The 19,312-nt window shown below is 44.0% G+C and overlaps 1 protein-coding gene across 11 annotated transcripts in view; it reads left to right on the top strand.

The window, feature by feature from the left end:
* The first annotated feature begins 1,763 nt into the window (after positions 1-1,763).
* TRIM59 (tripartite motif containing 59) overlaps positions 1,764-19,312 on the top strand; it is a 32,215-nt gene continuing 14,666 nt past the window's right edge. Inside the window, exons 1-3 of one of the 11 annotated variants that reach the window (XM_053305748.1) lie at positions 1,764-1,913; positions 4,314-4,406; positions 15,340-15,443. The gene's annotated coding sequence lies outside the window, so the exon portion shown is untranslated. Of the gene's footprint in view, positions 1,914-4,313; positions 4,407-14,209; positions 14,766-14,797; positions 14,876-15,339; positions 15,444-16,742; positions 16,905-19,312 lie in introns of those variants that run through there. The other 10 variants (XM_053305749.1, XM_053305744.1, XM_053305750.1 and 7 more) reach the window with 10 other exon arrangements.

The raw sequence follows: 19,312 nt of genomic DNA, 5'->3' as shown, positions 1-19,312 counted from the left end.
AATAAATAATAAAACAATATGAAAAAAATCATAATTGCTAATAGCAGTACAACTCCACTACCCTCACCAGAACTGTAAAATTATTATATTCAAATAAAGTTTCAACATTTGTCTTTCATTGTATAACTTCTACTGCTATGAAATGAGCCAGATAATTAATACTTTAAAAACATACTATAAGGGCAAGTACATATTTAGACTATTGAATAATGGGTGCAAATAACTGCTGTATCATAAATAAATCTGAGTAGGGGGAAAGATATTAACAGTGCAATCCTAAGCATGTTCATGTGCTCAGTGGGGCTTACTCCCAGAGAAGTATGCATAGGAGGTTGCAATTCTAAACACACTTAAGTTCCATTGGGACTGACTTCTGAATAAGGATCCTTAGGATTGCACTGTAGAAGTCTGGCCTTAGCTGGGATTCCATCTGCTGAATTTAAGCGAAGCTTTTTTTATTACCTGAGCTATCAATTAATGTAGGGTTGCATTCTTCAAGATGTTGGCAGCCCAGACAAGTCTAGCAGTGCAAGCAGTGTGCCACTGAAGCTACTTTGAGTCTGTCCCACTCTGTTTCCCTAGAGCAAGATCCTGCTCCAGGTCCTTGCACTGATGTGCTAATTTCAATCAATAATTAGTCACAATGTGACTAATTTCCAACAACGTGTGGTTTAGATTGAGATTTCACTCTTGCTGGTTCTTCTGCTGGAGCCAAAATGTATTCTTTATGAAGAATCTTATCATTTGCAGTGGTAATAATGGAAACAAAACAAACTAGGGGCCCAACATCTTCTGCACACAAGTCCCAGAGTTATCCATTCATATGGGACATGTGAACCAGCCAGTCATGGGTATAATGACTTCAAGTAAATTCCTATGATTGCAATTAAGGGTGGGTGGACACTGTGACAATGGACATTGCTTCTATATGTAACTGCTTTGATCACAGAAGATGTTTCTCCATGTAGAGTATCTATACATTTATTTCTCTTAGACGTACCCATCGCTAATCCCATGTGTGGCATCTCTCGCGAGAGTTCAGAGAGCTGCCAGACAGCGATAGGGACAATAGCGAGGGGGATGGGCAGTGGGCCGGGAGTTAACAGCGGCAGCGGGCAGCCAAACGATGGTGCTGGACGGCAGGAGAACGAGGCAAAGGACGTGGGTGGGCAGGGAGGAGGCAGCGGAGGTTGGCAGGGACTGGGAGGAAACTGTGGCAGAGGTGGGAGGGTGAGGAGGAGGAAGGAAACAGCAAAGGGGGCAGTTGGCTGGGCAGGAGGGGGAGATGGGCAGGTGGGAGAAAGCTGCAACGGCAACAGGCAGGCAAGGGGGAGGAAGGAAACGGCTGGGCAAGGAGAACTAGAGGCACAGATGCTCTATGCCTGGCCCAGCTGGTATAGACGTGTTTGCCTAAGGGTGAAGAACTAAGGAACTAAGGAACAACTTTTCATCTGACTTCCTGGGTTTCTGTAAAATCTGTTTCAGTCTTAGGTTTTGATTGGACTCAGACTTAATTTTTATTTATTATTTATTAAAACATTTTTATACCGCCCAAAACTTACATCTCTGGGCGGTTTCCAACAGAATAACTCAGATGTTAAATTGATGTATACAAGTGGGATCTACAACAAAATTTTGCCTCACCTTATCTTCCAGGACACTATACACATCACCAAATACTTGTGGAAACCAGTTCCCTCTTCCCCCATATTTTGCTGTTGGTTTTTCCCAACAGACCCTGTCAATATTCCGTTGGTCTTGGGAACCACTGAGCACGCTCAGTTGTCAGACTGCTTTTCAGAAGAAGGTAAGAATATCTGAAATGTAATTCCTCATCCGTGAGCACTTGATCTCACAAAGCTGATGTACAGAATGTATGAGATGAGTTAGGAAATGTCTACTATAATCATAAGGTAGATTATAAATATACTTACAAATATTAAAATAGAGCTGAAATGCTACCAATGCTACCATTGAATTTATCACACAGTAATAAATGCGTAGGGTGGTAGGGAAAGTTTACATTAAGCTAAATTAATAGCTGCTTTACTATGAGCTTGTAATAACTCCTAATTACTGTGAGATGTATATCATATGATAACATTGCTAACTTTGGCAGCAAGTTGGAAAAAAGAGATAAAAACTGAATAAACTGGTGACTTAAGCCTGTTATTACCACAGAGGTGAATTTGTTTACTTACAGTTTCATCTACAATCTACTCACAGGATTTAATATGTTAGTCTCAGTAAAGTTAATGAGACTAAATTTAATTATATGTAGCTTGTTTGATTACGTTAGAATGTGGAACTATATTTTAGTCCACTTTATCTCTAAATTAGGGCAGGCAACAATATTGTAGTATTCTAAAAACATTCCCACATCCAGAGACTAGAACGATAGAGCCAGTAAGGTAGAAAGTTGCACTTGGACCAAGGAGACATGGGTTCAAATTCCCACTTGATTATTGCTTTCATATTAAATCACCTTCAGCATTGTTATGAGGTGAAATGGGATAACCTCCTTATATGCCATCCTGAGTTCCTTGGAAGGTGGATACATTATGTTTTTAAAAAACATTTATTCTTTACATTTATATCCCGCTCTTCCTCCAAGGAGCCCAGAGCAGTGTACTACATACTTGAGTTTCTCCTCACAACAACCCTGTGAAGTAGGTTAGGCTGAGAGAAAAGTGACTGGCCCATAGTCACCCAGCAAGTATCTTGGCTGAATGGGGATTTGAACTCTGGTCTCCCCGGTCCTAGTCCAGCACTGTAACCACAACACCACGCTGGCTCCTAACATGAAGGAAATGGGGTGTGGAAAAAAGTTTTGAAAATATGTGAAACTGCTGGAAATGCACTTGTTTTAGATAAAATAAACTTTTCTGATATAAATTCTACTCAGTTAAAAAAAGTCAGATTGCACTGTGTCAAATAGCACCAAAACTGGTTAGAAGAGGGGAAAAATGTGTATTGTCAAAACTGCATACTGAATTTAGAGAGGCATGAGAGGATTTTATCTTTCCAGACGCAATTCCAGACATTTCCCAGATGTTTACAAGGCAGGTTTTAAAATATAACTTTAATTTTATCAGGACAGACTACTGTTTATGTCTTCTGGAAAGATAAGCATATCATTATTTATTACACAGTGGCAAATTTATATAATTATTTGCTTTCTCAAGGTTACTTTAGCAGACATCTCTCACTATGTTTGAATTTTCCCTTAGCATGACTCAAATCATAACTAATCTAGTTCATAGAGAAATTAAATACACATAAGATATTTCACTTTTAAAATGTTGGGGATTATCTCTGTAACAGATGGTAGTCAATGAGGCTGTTCACATGAGCAGCCCTATTCAGCCTTGGACAGCCCTACCTGGGTAGGACTGCTCATGTAAAAGCACCAGGATCAAGGCTGATCCTGGGGCTACCTCCCTGGCAGCCCGGAATGTTTAACTGTCCTTTTACCTAGGTAAAAGGGCGCGAGTGGTTCAGGGTTGTGTGTATGCTCAGACTGCACTGAGCAGACACAGAGCTGGGTGCCTAGAGCATCCGTCTTGAGGAGAGGTCCCTCGTTGCACCATGCTCCTTGCATGGTGGATTTAGGGGTTCCTGGAGGCCAGGCTTCATTTTCCTGGCCTCCAGAGATCCGTGCTGCTCACAGCAGTGTGACTTGTGTGGACACATGAGCCGTGCGCCACACAGAGGACAACTGATTGTCTGTGGGGAGGGGAGGTAAGTACAACCCTGCCTCCTCGCCCCAGTAATGGTTGTGAGAATTACCTTAATTGCTTTCATCTTCTAATCAGGATGGTGCAGATTTTGATTAGGGTTGGCTGTTAAGAACTCATAAGATAATCTTCTTAGTCACCTAAAGAAAAGAGTGAAAACCATGGTGGATATATGAAACTGTTAATATGCTGGAACCTTATTCGGTATGCACTTCTCAATCCTATGCACAATTACTTGGAAATAAAACTCATTTAAATCAGTGGGATTTACTTCCAAGTACATTATGTAGGATCTGGCTGTTTTACAAAATATGTGTTTCTGTTTTTATTCAAGCAAATGACATAACTCTTTTTTGTCAAGTGTCATCACTGAAAACAATTCCACACCCCACCAATTTTTTTTAAACAGAGTTGTGTGTATTGCCCTTATTAAAAAAACAAAACAAAACAACAGACAATGGGAGTTTGGGAAAAGTCAACAGGATCAAATCCTCCTGTGTTGCACTTTATGACATAAACTGCTTTATGACATCACTAACTGAAAGGTTTAATATCAATACCCCCTTTACTGGTTAGTCCTTGACAGGGTTTGGCACAGTGAAGAAGCATCCTCTCTCATTGTCTTTGGCCAAAGTCTATTTTTTGGACACTTTACACTAGGGCAACTAGGTGAGTACTTTCTGTCTTGACTGACAAATGTATCTTTTGAAAATGTATGATATTGAGTTAAAAACCATAGAGCATCCAACCAGCCTTGCTTCAGTTCCAGTTTGAGCCAGTTCCTCAGTGGGATTTACTCACAGTCAAGTCTTCAGTGGGATTTACTCACAGTCAAGTCAGCTACAGTCAGGAACTCGCTTGCCGCCTATTCATCTGTCTGACCAAATTGCCACAGGGAAGTTAACAAAGTAAACTCTGAGGATATCCCTCACCTGTTGTTAAATCCCATGTCCGGAAGCCACAGTGTGTACTGTCAGAATATTGAGATTGTAGTTCCCATATCATAATGTTGACAGACCTCTGGTATAAAAGAGCATTAAGTCCTTTTAAAAAAAATCATTAATAGTGGCCATCAGAACATTGTGGGGCAATGAGTCACATAGTTGACATGTGTTGTTTGAAGAAATAAATCCATCTTAAGCCTGCTACTTCTAAAGTATGTTGGATGACTCCAATATTTTGATATCCTGAGGGAGAGAAATTAACGTTTTTTCCCATATCTTACACAGTGCTCAAAAAATGTTTGATAAAATCTGAGTGGGTCTTGCGGCCGTATCACATGTTACTTTAAACGTGCCATAGGCTCTGATATGTTTAATTTTTTTAAACTAAATAGCAGCTGGGAACGGCATCTAGATCAAGATCATAATGGCAGCTCTTGTGCCCATTATGACATCACTAAATGAAAGGAGAGCTTTAACTGTCCTTCCCCTACCACTTCCCCACCACCACCCTTCCAGAGCTGCAATTTAGTAAAACAAATATTAAGAGCATCAGGGCGAATTATTAGGGGTGTGCATTAACTGTTCAACAGTGAATCAGTCCTCCACAAACCGGGCTGGTTCGATTGCAAACCAGAATGGCCTCCAGGAGAGGCAGGCCAGTCCGCAATCAAACCGAACGAAACCCAGTTCACTACAGTTCAAGGGGCTATGCTTCTAAAGAGGGATCCAGTGAGGATTCCCCTTTACCAAGAATCCTGGCTTGAAAGTGCTTCTAAAGGGCAGCAAGAGGGCACCTTTAAAAGTAGATGTGGCTTATCTGCTGTGGCTTATCTGGCTGTGGCGGCCGCCTCTCCTCAAAACCCCGGCACTCCCCCCAGCAGCCTGCCCGTGCAGCGGCGGCATGGTTCCAGAACAGATCTGGCCTCTGCATGTGCACAGAAGTCATGCAAATGATCTCCGTGCATGCATGGAGGCCAGGTCAGTTCTGGAACCATGCCACCGCCACATGGGTAGGCTAATCGGGGGAGCGCTGGAGTTTTGAGGAGTGGTGGCAGCTGTGGCCAGACCACTAAACACCTTACATTTACTTTTAAATGTGCCCTCTTGCCGCTGCCCCTTCAGCTGCCCTTTAGAAGCATTTTCAAGCCAGGATTCCCCTTTGCTTGTAAAGGGAATCTTCACTGGATTCCCCTTTACAATCATAGCTCCTCAAACTGCCAAACTGGTTCGAGCCAGTTTGATCGAACAGACCAGACTGGCCGGTCAGTTCGACCGAACTGGTTTGCAGACCAGAGGTTCGGTCCAAATTCAAATTGAACTGCAAAAATTGTCCTTGCACACCCCTACTAATTAGGCATTTAACAAATCTATAGTTTGGTTTCAATTAACTTGTTCTGCTATCCTCTCTCCCTGCCCTTTCTCCTATATCGTATGTGTCTCTAAGACGTGTGGGTAGAAGGTAGATCAAAATCTACTCGTAGACCTCTGGGTGATTTGCAGTAAATTGACAAGGGTTTCTGATTAATCATTTAACAATAGTAGCAACAAATACCATACAAATGCCATATTTATCTGGAAAAAAGACTAATTTCCCCCCAATATTCTTTGATGTTAGAAATTGGGTGTGTTAGTGTGTGTTTGTCTTAAATTCAGAGTCCTGTTCCAAATACAGGTATAACCATTTAACCTCTGTTTTTGTCATCTAATATTTGAAGTCATCTTCAGTTTGGAGGAAATACAGTAGGCCTCCCCTTAAATTAGGCTGAAACAAAGAAAGCTTGGGAGGAGGACAGGAGTGGATTTTTGTGTGAAAGCACTGTATGTTCAGTTTTGTTATTGAAAACAAATTCCTGGCCTAAGCCTGTGGTCAGGGGCTCCCCAATCCTGAAGTATATCTGTCCCCCAAGCTGCTATCTTGTACCTGGCTTTGGTAAGTGGACCTTGGAATTCCAGTTAAAAACAAAGACCACACAAGTCTGAAGTCTGCTATCCCTCCTGTACAAGATGGGGCACTCTACCCAGTCAAGCTTCAGTACTAAAGAAGAGCCTTGCTAGGTCAGACTAAGCGTCCATCTTGTTCAGAGTTCTGTTTCCAACAGTGACAAGCTAGATAACTCTCAGAAGCTCAAAACTGGGACCTGAAGACAGCTCCTTCCTCAGTTTGTCCTCCAGAACTGGGATTCAGAGGTACATATTTCTGTTTAGCTGTCCATGCCATAGATAGGTCTTCACTCCATGAATATGTCAAATAGCATTTTTAAAGCTATTGAAGCTAATGGCAGCAAATTCCAGCTCAAAGAGTTGGAAAGGACTAGTCTATAATTTTTGCTCAAAGAGAAAACTCACTTTTGCAGTTCATATGACTGACTACTCTAGTATGCAAATGCTTTAAATAATTTACTGTTGTCTGACAATATTTGAGCAATGTCCAAGTTTTTTATATTAATGCCAACTCCGGGCTTCCAATGATTTGGATGCTGAATGGGGAAGCTCCACCTACCCAGTGAGAAGACCATTTCCTAATTATATTACAGAATGTCTGAGAGTGAGCTTTCACTAATCCCAGGATTTGATGGAATTCCAAAAAGATTGGTGGTAGCAGGAGGAGCAATGTAGCAGAGAGCCAAGAGTCATTTGTATCTTTGTGTCAGTAAGCCCATTTCTATAAGGTACATTGAAGAGGGTCCCCTAAAACCTGTTGCCTGTTGGGGCATGAAGGGTCAAAATTCTAGCATGTTAGCCCTCCCCTAAACCATGTGAATTTTATCAGCTCAGTCCCACCCAAGGGGGTTAGTGAGGGCTGACATGTGGTTAGCACCAGCTGATAACGTCCAGGTTGTACTACTGCAATGTGCTTTATGTAGGGCTGCCTTTATATGTAATTCGGAAACTTCAGTTAGTTCAAAATGTGGCAGCCAGATTGGTCTCTGGAGTATCCTGGAGAGAACACATTATGCCTGTTTTTAAACAGTTACACTGGTTGCCAAGATGTTTCTGGGCAAAATACAAAGTGCTGGTTATTACCTTTAAAGTCCTGCATGGCTTAAGTCCGGGTTACCTGAGGGAATACCTTTCTCTATAAGATCCCTACTGCTCATTGAGATCATCAAGAGGGGTCCATCTTCAGGTGCCACCAGTTCATCTGGTGGTGACCTGGGATAGGGCTGTCTCTGTTGTCGCCCCAAGGTTGTAGAATGCACTCCCCGTGGATATAAGATGATTGTCTTCCTTGGAGGTCTTCAGGAGAGCCCTTTTAATTGGTTTTTAATTTTAATTGTTATGTATTCTTGATTTTAATGTAAAGTGCCCTGAGCCACTTTTGGAAGGGCGGTATATAATTAAATAAAATAAAACATGCTAGAAAGACTGTTCATGCCTAGTGCGTCCCCACTACCACCAGCACAAGCAACAAGGCAACTGCATTTGTGGGCTAGCAGGAAGACCCGAGTTCGAATCCCCATTCAATCATGAAACTCACTGGGTGACTCTGGGCCAATCAAGTAGCTCTCAGTCTAACCTACCTCTCAGGGTTGTTGTGAGGATAAAAATAACCATGTACCGCTCTAAGCTCCTTGGAGGAAGAGCGGGATATAAGTGTAAAAATAAAATAAAGAAAGAAGCCTTGAACCCTAGCAATGGCAAGGGGCCAGAAGACACTGCAGAGCTGTGTGGAGGGGCTGCTTCTGTGGTGAGCATCTTTAACATCTGCCCTGTGTAAATTTGCACCTAGACTCCCATAAACATCTCTACCTACACATTGTACCTTTTCGTTATTATTGCAGATGTAATACTGCAGGAAGAAGCAAGATTTTCCTCTCCTGTTAACTGTTAGAGATGGAGCTCCAGTGCATCGACCTTTTGCACCAACTATCCTAATGGCCACTAGGAGCATTGGGAGTAGAGGTAGTTAGTGAGGGTCTCCTTACCTGTCCCTGCTTTACCTCTGCTCTTTGACTCCTGCCTTGACACCTCAGGTATTTCCTGTGGGGAGTCAGTCCACTTGCTTTCCTCTTGGAGAGTAGATGGAAATATAGCAATAGCAATAGCAATAGCACTTACATTTATATACCGCTCTATAGTCGGAGCTCTCTAAGCGGTTTACAATGATTTTTAGCATATTGCCCCCAACATTCTGGGTACTCATTTTACCGACCTCGGAAGGATGGAAGGCTGAGTCAACCTTGAGCCCCTGGTCAGGATTGAACTTGTAACCTTCTGGTTACAGGGCGGCAGTTTTATATCTCTCTCTCTTCACCTATCCTCTCTCTCTTCACCTATCCATGATGTAGCCTTTAGACAGTGCTAGGTCTTTCCTATCCAAAACGTCTTTCCTATCCAAAACGTACTTCACCAATAAACCTATTTAGCTTAGATTGTACAACAATCTCCATGTGTGTTATTTGGATAACTGCAGCAACAAAACTCTGCATTCTTCTCTGTAACTGGAGTGGGAAGCTTCCTTTGATGGCGCTTTGAAAAATTAATTACACATTCCAACAGAAAAGAGGGATATATAATATTAATAATATACATATAATATTAATAATGTTGCAGACTGTTCACATGCAGATAAAGACCTGGCTACTATCATCCATAATTTGGAGTCATCAAGACTAGACTACTGTAATGCACTCCACATGAGGCTGCCCTTGAAGACTATCCAGAAACAACAACAGGTACATAATACCAGTGTTGTGTATTAACAGGTATAGGTTGGCAAGAACACATTAAATCTATTCTAAATCAAAAGCATGGGTTTGGTTTGGTTCTGGATCCAATTTAAGGTGCTGGCTTTGACTTTACAGCCCCATACTGTCTGGGCTTTCCATATCTCTAGGAGCACCTTCTACCATTCTGGGTTCTAGACCAGGGTTTCTTAATCTTGGGCTCCCAGATGTTGTTGGACTACAACTCCCAGAATTCCCAGCCACAAAGAATCCCCATGCACATGGTGCCTACTCCTGCACTGATGCCATGTGCATGCTGACTGCGTGAGGGGTAAGCACCTGCTCTCTGTTTTCTTAAAGCTCCCTTTCTACTTTCCTTTAGAGTGCTCAAACTGCAGTTCAGGTACATCCCTGTACTGTAGGGCCTAGAGGCAAAGGGAGGGAACCCTCACCTCCTGCTTCGGAAAGCTAGTTTATTCCAGTGTAGCTGATCAACCCTACCATCATATAACAACACAAGCAAAGGTGGAGCCAGCCACTTGGGCCAAAGAGGAAGGAAAGGATTGGTTTTTAGGCAGGAAGAAGCAAGATTTTCCTCTCCTGTTAACTGTTAGAGATGGAGTTCCAGTGCATCAGCCTTTTGCACCTAATATCCTAATGACCACTAGAGGCATTGGGAGTAGAGGTAGTTAGTGAGGGTCTCCTGGACTTCAGGACCAAAGTCCAGGGCTTCCACACTCCCCTGAGGTCCCCTCCAAATTCTCTTTAGTCTGTCCTGTGGTGTGGTTTGTGCCCTCAAAACCTACATTTTAAAAAATGATGCTTAATCTGCAGCGGAGGGACATCCAAAGGCCTTTAGGTCCAGGCTCCAAAATTACCTAGGTGCACCTCTTCCTGTCCCTGCTTGTCTCTACACTATGACCCCTGCCTTGACTCCTCAGGTACTTTCTATAGAGAGTCAGTCCTCTTCCTTTCCTCTTAAAGAGTAGATGGAAACATCTCTCTCTCTCTCCCTACCTATCCATTATGTAGCTGATAGATAGGACTAGGTCTTTCCTATCAATAATGTACTTCACCAATAAACCTATTTAGTTTTGATTGTAAAACAATCTCCATGCGTGTTCTTCAGATAACTGCAGCAACTAAATTCAGCACTCTGCTCTGTAACTGGAGTGGGTAGCTTCCTTTGTTGGCGCTTTGCTAAATAATCACAAACTCCAGCATATAATCCTCTGCTGCATTTGTCTGGCAGATGCAGTATACAAGCTGCTATCACAAATGGTGACTAGAAGGCAGACAATGCAGCTTTGGGGGTAAAGAGCAGGGCCAGTGCCAGTACGTGGCATTCTTGGCTGTCCTCAGGGCAGGGCAAGCAGGGAAACTGCCCAGGGCCCCACTTCTTTGAGTGGCCCTGTGCCCTGTTTGCCACCATCAACATTAGCTGGAAGTTCTGCACTGGATGATTTGCCCCACACCTTGTTCTTCGGCAAATACCAGGGCCCAGCAGTCCACAAAACTGAGTCTACCATTATGATGCTTGCACTGCCTCTGGATCCTTTAAATTTTTCCCCCTTCTTCATGCCAGTGTGCTGGAGGGAGTTGCCATTTTAATTCCCCTGCAACACACACCATCAGAAGGATACAGGTATACTAACCAACCTCTGCTCTACACTCTTTTGCTCCTTGCTCTCTCTTAAGTCTAAAGCTGTTTCCTAAAGGCCCGTTTCTCTGGCCAGTCTTGAGTTGATTCTAATTTGGATCTTAAGCTAAAAGGCCTCTTTGTGAGCCTCAGTTTAGTTTTAGTAGTCTTATTAGTTAATACTATGTTGTTTATTAATCAGTATTTCCTTTCTGTGCCCCTTATTAGCCTTCAATAAATCTGAGTATGTTTTGACCAACTCTCTGTAAGTTTCCAAGACCAAAGCTTCATACATTTATTTTGTAATGAACTGCTCATCACTCTAGATTTGCTGGTTCCCCACACAAGCCCCAAAATTAGTCCAATGTCCTTTGTCAATACTCCAGAGTAGTCTCATCAAATTGTAAGTGCTTAACTGGTAAGGATGTCAGCCAGGGGAAGTTTCACCACTGATTTTAGTTACACTATAGCCACAATTAAGCACTTTTAAATCTCTTTGATGTAAATCAGATGGCTAAGACATATGTTTAACTACTGCAAAAAACCATTGGTATACAGTGATAGTTATGGGCATAGTGGTTCCAACTTAACTGCAAAAAGTGAGGAAATGACATAGCATTTATACACCGCTCTTCCTCCAAGGAGCCCAGAGCAGTGTACTACATACTTGAGTTTCTCCACACAACAACCCTGTGAAGTAGGTTAGGCTGAGAGAGAAGTGACTGGCCCAGAGTCACCCAGCTAGTATCATGACTGAACGAGGATTTTAACTCGGGTCTCTCCGGTCCTAGTCCAGCACTCTAACCACTACACCACGCTGGCTCTTGAGACCTGATATCCAGTCTGAGATATTGTACCAGCCCACAAAATCATAACTGGGGATTAGTGTTACAGCAATGTTTAAGAAGAATTTGGTAACGTGTCTCTGAGCATATGGTGAGTAGCTTTGCAGGCAACAACTACAATCAGAGTGGCCTCTCAACTTCAGGCAGTCTTGGATGAAACAGATTATCTAGACCCATTTCAAACTGGATTTCGGGCAGGTTATGGGGTGGGGTTATGAGTTGGAGACTACTTTGGTCAGCCTGATGGATTATCTCCAAAGGGGAATTGACAGAGGGAGTGTGACTCTGTTAGTCCTTTTGTGGATCTCTCAATACCATCGACCATGGTATCCTTCTAGATTGCCTGCAGGGACTGGACGTAGGGGGCAATGCTTTGCAGTGGTTCCACTCATACTGCTTGGGCAGATTTCATAAGGTGTTATTTGTATGATGTCCCTCAGGGCTCCAATTTGTTTCCACTGCTTTTTAACATCCACATGAAACTGCTGGGAGAGATCATCAGGGGATTTGGTGCAGGGTGTATCAGTATGCTGATGACATCCAAATCTACTTCTCCATGTCAGCTTCATCAGGCAATGGCAAAACTTCCCTAAATGCCTGTCTTGAGGCAGTAATGGGCTGGATGAGGGATAACAAACTGAGCCTGAATCCAAACAAGACAGAAGTGCTCACTGTAGGAAGCCGCAGTTTGGGGAATGGGATAGATCTGCCTATTCTGGATGGGGTTACACGCCCCCAGAAGGAAAAGGTTCACAGTTTGGAAGTACTTCTTAACCCAACACTCTCTCTGATACCTCAGGTGGAGGCAGTGGCCAGGAGTGCTTTTTATCAGCTTTGACTGGTTCTCCAACTGCACTCTTTCCTGGAAGTGAGTGACCTTAAGACAGTGATGCACATGCTGGTAACCTATAGGCTTGACTACTACAATGCATTCTACATGGGGCTGCCTGTACATAGTCCAGAAGTTGCAAGTGGTACAGAATGCTGCTGCCAGATTGGTCTCTGGAATGTCCCATAGAGACTATAGTACTCCAGTTCTAAAAGATCTACACTGGCTACCAGTAGGTTTCCGGGCAAAATACAAAGTGCTGGTTATTATCTATATAATTAATTCTCTTAGCCGGCATGCGTGTCCAGGATTTGGCGGAGGAACTCTTGTGACACCCTGCGTGAGTTCCAGTGAGAGGCCGGTGGAGTGAGGAGGAGAGGGGGAAGAATTAAGTGCTGGGGGCGGCGCTGGCCAGCTGGCGGCGAGCAAGGCGAAGGAGAGAAAAGCACCGGTGGGGCGGGCAGGCGAGCGGGAGAGAAAAGTGGCGTGGTGGCGGGGGGCGGGCAGCAGGAAGAGAAAGGCAGCGGTGGGTGGGGGGAGAGAGAAGTGGGGGCAGAGTGGGGGGAGACAAAAGCAGCGGCAGGTGGGCAGACAGGAGGGAGAGAAAACAGCGGCAGTGGGGCCCTTCTTGGCTACCCGCCGCCTGGTGAGGCTCTGTGTGGGGGTTGGAATGGGAGGGGAGGAGGGCCAAAGAGCATGGGGCTGGAGGGAAGGGGAAGAGTGGAGAGACCGGGGCAGGAAGAAGAGGGAGGGGGAAACAGCCAGCCCCAAAGCGCCCCACAGATGCTCTGTGCGGGGTCGGCTAGTTACCTATAAAGCCATTAACAGCTTGGGCCCACGATATTTAAGAGAACATGTTCTTCGTTATGAACCCTGCCACCTATTAAAAATTTTAAGTTTGTCTGAGAGTGCCACCAGCTTGTCTGATGGCAACTCAAAGGTGTGCCTTCTCTGTAGTTGCCCCAGGACTGTGGAATGCACTTCCTGCTGAGATTAGAGTTGCTCCATCCCTGCTGGCATTTAGGAAACAACTAAAGACACATCTCTTCAGCCAAACTTTTTAGTTATTTGGTATGCATTTGGTTAAGATATGTGGTTGATATGTGGTGGTTAAGATATGGACATCTTAACAGACATATTAAACCACAAGAGTCGGGGCCATTTAATTTATTATTTTTCTGTATAAACCGTTTTGAGAACGTTTGTTGAAAAGCAGTATATAAATATTTGTAGTAGTAGTAGATGATGGTTCCTTTGGTTTAACAGCAAATTAAACTAAAGTCCTGTTGTACTTTGCTTTAGTTGAAGGTAGTTTGACATTCAAGCCATAGTACTGTTGACTTGAATGGCATGTCAACAGCAAGTTTAGGATTAGGCCGCCAATAGTGACCTGTCTCTATCTCCCCAAATCTCATACTTGGATGTTTTTCTCTCCACCCCCCACCCACACACCCCATCTTTGGATAGTGTGTTTGCTCCGTAAGCCTTGGACTTTCAGCGGACAACTCCGTGGGCAGCTGTTTATTTGTTCTGCTCTGAAAACCGTTGGGAAAGACGAAATCGCCTCCTTAAGTCTGGAAGCAGCAAGGGGGAGAAATGGAAAGCTGCATAAGGCAGCCAAGAGGGCCAGTCCAGACGCCCGGCCAGCCCTGCTTGGCTGGCTCTCGCGCTTGAACAGTGCCCAGTTAACCGTTAACGGTTTGACCGAACTGTGCATTTAAACGCCCCCCTCTCCGCTTCGTGTACTTTTGAACTGAACTCTCTGCGGCGGCGGATTGGCTCGAGGGGCACATGCGCAAACGCTGGGGCTGCTTCCCTTTCCTCTTCTCTAGCGACTCTGATTGGAGGAGCAGAAAGAAGAGTTTAAGCCGCTCGAGTGGGACTCGCTCCAGACTGCTGAGGGGACGAGCTGTGGGGGCTGCCTTCGTGGGGAGGACGGCCGAGGCGAGCAGCTACTGGTTACGGGCTGCGCGTGTCTACACGTATGTGTACATGGGGATATACAAGGCAAATTTGGAGCAGGAGGGGTGGACTCCAGGCGTGGAGGATTCAATCTTGCCATTGGCGTCGCTGCTCAACGCCCCCCCCACCCCCGGTGTCTCAGGTGTGTTGTTGGCCGGGAGCAAACGCGGGTTCGGGGAGCAGGAAAGATACGACGGTTGGCTCGCAAAGTGCTTCCGGCGCTATAAAAGGGAACAGAGGGCGACGTTAAAGGTGGGAGCCTCCTTTGAGGGAAAGAAAACGGGACCAAAAGTGTGACCGCTGAGACCCAGAAAACTCAAAAGCAGGCTGTTGTTTTTAATTCTTATTACTATGACTATTCTTATTAAAAAGTATAGCTATAAATTTAAAGCGGTGTGCATAGCAAAATGAATGAGATGAGTGCCCCACACACTCTTTCTCTCTCTCTGACATCCACACACCCCAGCAACAGGCGGGGTTTACCTAACTGGGATGAGTTGGGACAGTTGCGCGCCCGCTCGCTTTCTCTCTCTTTCCAAGAGAAATACTACAGAGAGAAGACTTTAAGGAAAAAACCAAAACAGGTAGTTCTTGCCTAGTTAGCTGCGGGGTAGCCGAGAGCTCTTGCTGCTGCTCTTTCTTTTGGTGCTTCTGTCCCGGTTCCTGCAACCAGCACCCCGCCCCGGTGTAAATATCATTTCTGGTTATTGTTTTAGGTCGTGATCCTCCAGCTCTTCGTATAATGTCAGTCCCATCACTGGGATTTCCTTGCAAGTAATTGACTAGAAACGAAGATCTGCAACATTGACAACTCAGGCTGGTGCTTGTTCTTAATTAAAACAATTCTTTTTGTATTCATTAGGATTAAGACCATTTAAGGGTACTGTAAGTGGGTCACACCGATATTCTTTAAAGGAATTTAATCTTACAAAACATTTTATTTTTGAAATAGAATAATAAAATCATGAAACATTTTATGTTCAAAATAGAATCGAATCCATGAAATTGACCTCTACCATCTCTGAAGATTGATTTTATGTTTTTCAGTTTACAGTGCTTGCCTCACTACTTGTCACTTACAGGCTTTTCTACAAAGCTGAACCTTAGAATAGTTAATGAATTAACTAACCAATTAATTAAGCTCATTACATGAGATGTATGGAATATTTTGTTGACTTAAACCTGGCATATCTTCAATTTATAGTTATACTTCTTGATAAACTGGAATAGCTTCCTAGATAAGTGTATGATAAAGGAACTGTCAATATTTTAAAGAACATATTTACTTATTTATATTTATTATTTATTTACATTTATAGACCACCCTATCCAAAGGCTCTGGGCAGTGCACAGAAAGCATAGGCACTATTCATTAGTAGTTTATACAGTGCAGTCTGCCTTCCTGGTAACTTCTGTATGTTTTGAGATGGCTTGTAAAGAAGAGTTCTCAGAGGAGTTTTCCCTGTATAATTTTACATTCTACTGTGTAACTTCTAATAAAAGGTCTATGTACTAAAAGTTGAATCATGTAGCTTTAAAAAAAAAAAGACAAGCTTCACTGAAGCTGGAAGTGGCAGTGTCTCTCTAAATCATATGAATAAGGATCCCCTTTTATATACAGAGGGAGATCTGTGATTGAACATTACAGTTCAGGAAGATGGAGATAGTGTTTCCTTCCACATAATTATTCTTGTAAACTCACTGACAGAGAGCTGAAAAGTTGAATGCAAAGCTTTCTCTGAGTACTAACTTACCTAAGTTACCTGTTCTGCTCAAGTGAGATCAGTCTGTTATTCAGCTTATAATTATAGCTCTTGGTAAACTGGAATAGCTTCTTAGTTTATATGATGAATAGATGAAATTTGTAGGATTTCTGAACTCCTGTCACAGCTCAGAAAACATGTCCCATTTATTTATTTTATTTGATTTATATACCACCCTTCCAAAAATGGCTCAGGGTGGTTTACATCAAAGTAAAAACACTTAAAATCAATTAACAATTAAAATCAAAACTATAAAAAAGAGCATAAAACTAATTAACAGTTAAAACCCTGGAGAACCAGGCCGAACACTTACAGCAGTTAAAAACAATTTACAACAATTTAAATGCATCCCACAGCCTGGAGCAGCTACAGAGAAGACCCACCTCTGAGTCGCCACCAGACAAACTGGTGGTAACTGGAGATGGACTTCCTCAGGTGACCTTAACGTGCCGTGGTTATAATGTAGAAGAAGGTGCTCTCTAAGATAACTTGGACCTAAGATGTACAGGACTTTAAAGGTAATAACCAGCACTTTGTATTTTGCCCGGAAACGTATCAGCAGCCAGTGTAACTGTTTAAAAATGGGCATAATATGGGCTTTCTGGATTGCTCCAGAGACAACTCTGGCTGATGCATTTTAAACTAACTGAAGTTTCCAAACTACGTACAAAGGCAGCCCCACGTAGTACGCATTGTAATAGTCGAGCCTGGAGGTTACCAGCTGATGCACCACTGTTTTGAGGTCATCCTCTTCAAGGAATGGGTGCAGCTGTCGAATCAGCCAAAGCTGATAGAAAGCACTCCTGGCCATGGCCTCCACCTGAGATACCAGGGTGAGGTCTGAGTCAAGGAGTACTCCCAAGCTGCGTACCTGCTCCTTCCAAGGAAGTGTAACCCCCATCCAGCACAGGAAGATCTAACTCATCCCTCAAATTCTGTGCCCCTACAATGAGCACTTTTGTCTTGCTTGGATTCAATCTCAATTTGTTATCCCTCATCCAGCCCATTACTACCTATAGGCAGGCATTTAGAGGAGTGCTATTTCCTGATGATGAAAAGGAGAAGTAGATTTGGATGTCATCAGCATACTGATAGCACCCAGAACTAAATCTCCTGATGACCTCACCCAGTGGTTTCATCTACATATGAAAAAGTATTGGTGACAGAATGGACCCCTGGGGGACTCCATATAACAGCTCCTGTTTTGAGGAGCAGCTGTCACCAAGCTCCACTATCTGGAATCTACCCGAGAGATAGGAGTGGAACCACCGCAAAATGGTGCCCGCATCTCCAACTCCCCCAGGCGATCCAGAAGGATACCATGGTCAATGATATCAAACGCCACCAAGAGATCCAGAAGAACCAGCAGAGTCACACTCCCTCTGTCAATTCCCCGGTAAAGGTCATCCATCATGCCAGCCAAGGCTGTCTCAACCCCATAGCCAGCCCTAAAGCCAGTTTGAAATGGGTCTAGATAATCAATTTCCTCCAAAGCCGCCTGGAGCTGATCGGCCACCACCCTCTCAATCACCTTGCCCATCCAAGGGAGATAGGAAATTGGCCTGTAACTATCCATAGCTAAGGGGTCCAGGGAAGGCTTCTTAAGAAGAGGTCTAACCAATGCCTCCTTCAAACAAGGAGGCACCCTACCCTCCCTCAGTGATGCATTTATGATATTAACTAGGCCACCTCCAACAACCTCCCTGCTAGATAGAAGCAGCCAAGTCGGGCAAGGATCCAGAGAACAAGTGGTAGGCCGCACTGCCCCAAGCAGCTTGTCCACATCCTTAGGAGTCACAGATTGAAACTGATCCAACCTAATACTGCAAGAGGGAGGCTGGACACCTTCATAGACCTTGCAGAAATAGTGGAGTCCAAGTCGGCCTGAATACAGGAGATTTTTCCCACAATTAAAAACATCACAGCAGAATGATCCTGGGAACTGATTTAAAACAGAAGGAGCAGAGATTAAACTCTTCACAATCCGAGATAGTTCTGCGGAACGCGAACCTGCAGATGCAATGTGCACAGACCAAAATCTTTTATTCGCTGCACGTATTGCTACTTCATAAACCTTCAAATGGGTCACATGCTGTGCTGCATCCTGTCAGATTCAAACTGAGTTCTCCTCCACTTGGGTTCTAGTCACCTACCCAACTGCTTCATCTTCTACAACTTCTCAGTATACCAAGGAGCCATTTTTGAAGCAGGTCAGAAGGGACACGTAGGAGCAATAATGTCTACCGTCCTGTTGAGTTCCCTGTTCCAGGTTCCCATCAGGGCATCGAGAGAATCACCAGCCGCACCAACATCAAAATCCTCCAAGGCTTTTTGGAATCCTACTGGGTCCAGCAGCCTTTTCGGATGGACCATCCTAATAGGTCCACCACCCCTGCAGGACTGGGTTGTGGCTGTAAAACCAACCTTAACCAGCTAGTGGTCCATCCATGATAATGGGGAAACCACCGGATCCCCCACCCATGGAACACCCTCTGATCCAAATGGAAGTCCAAATGTGCGGCCGGCAACATGAGTTGGTTCAGAAACTAATCGGGATAGGCCCATAGTTGTCATGGCTGCTATGAACTCCTGAGCCTCACCAGACAAGCCAGCCCCAGAGTGAATATTGAAGTTCTCCAGCACCAAAAGTCTGGCTGACTACAAAACCAACTCCGAGACTAGCTCCGTCAGCTCAGTTAGTCAGTGAGGTGGATGGTACACCAACAGAATCCCTTATCTATCCCTAGTTCCTAGTCTCAAAAATATACACTCAGTATAAGTCAACTGTCTCACAGGGGCACTGGTAAGGGAAATGGTGTTCTTATGGACCACAGCCACTCCACCGTGCTATCCTGCCCACTTCCCCTAACCTGCTCCACAACAGAGTAACCTGTTGGGAGGAGCTGAGCCCATACTGGACCACTTG

This window comes from Hemicordylus capensis, chromosome 3 (genome assembly GCF_027244095.1).
Source record: "Hemicordylus capensis ecotype Gifberg chromosome 3, rHemCap1.1.pri, whole genome shotgun sequence".
Classification (NCBI taxonomy): domain Eukaryota; kingdom Metazoa; phylum Chordata; class Lepidosauria; order Squamata; family Cordylidae; genus Hemicordylus; species Hemicordylus capensis.
This window is presented reverse-complemented; position numbering and strand designations above follow the sequence as displayed.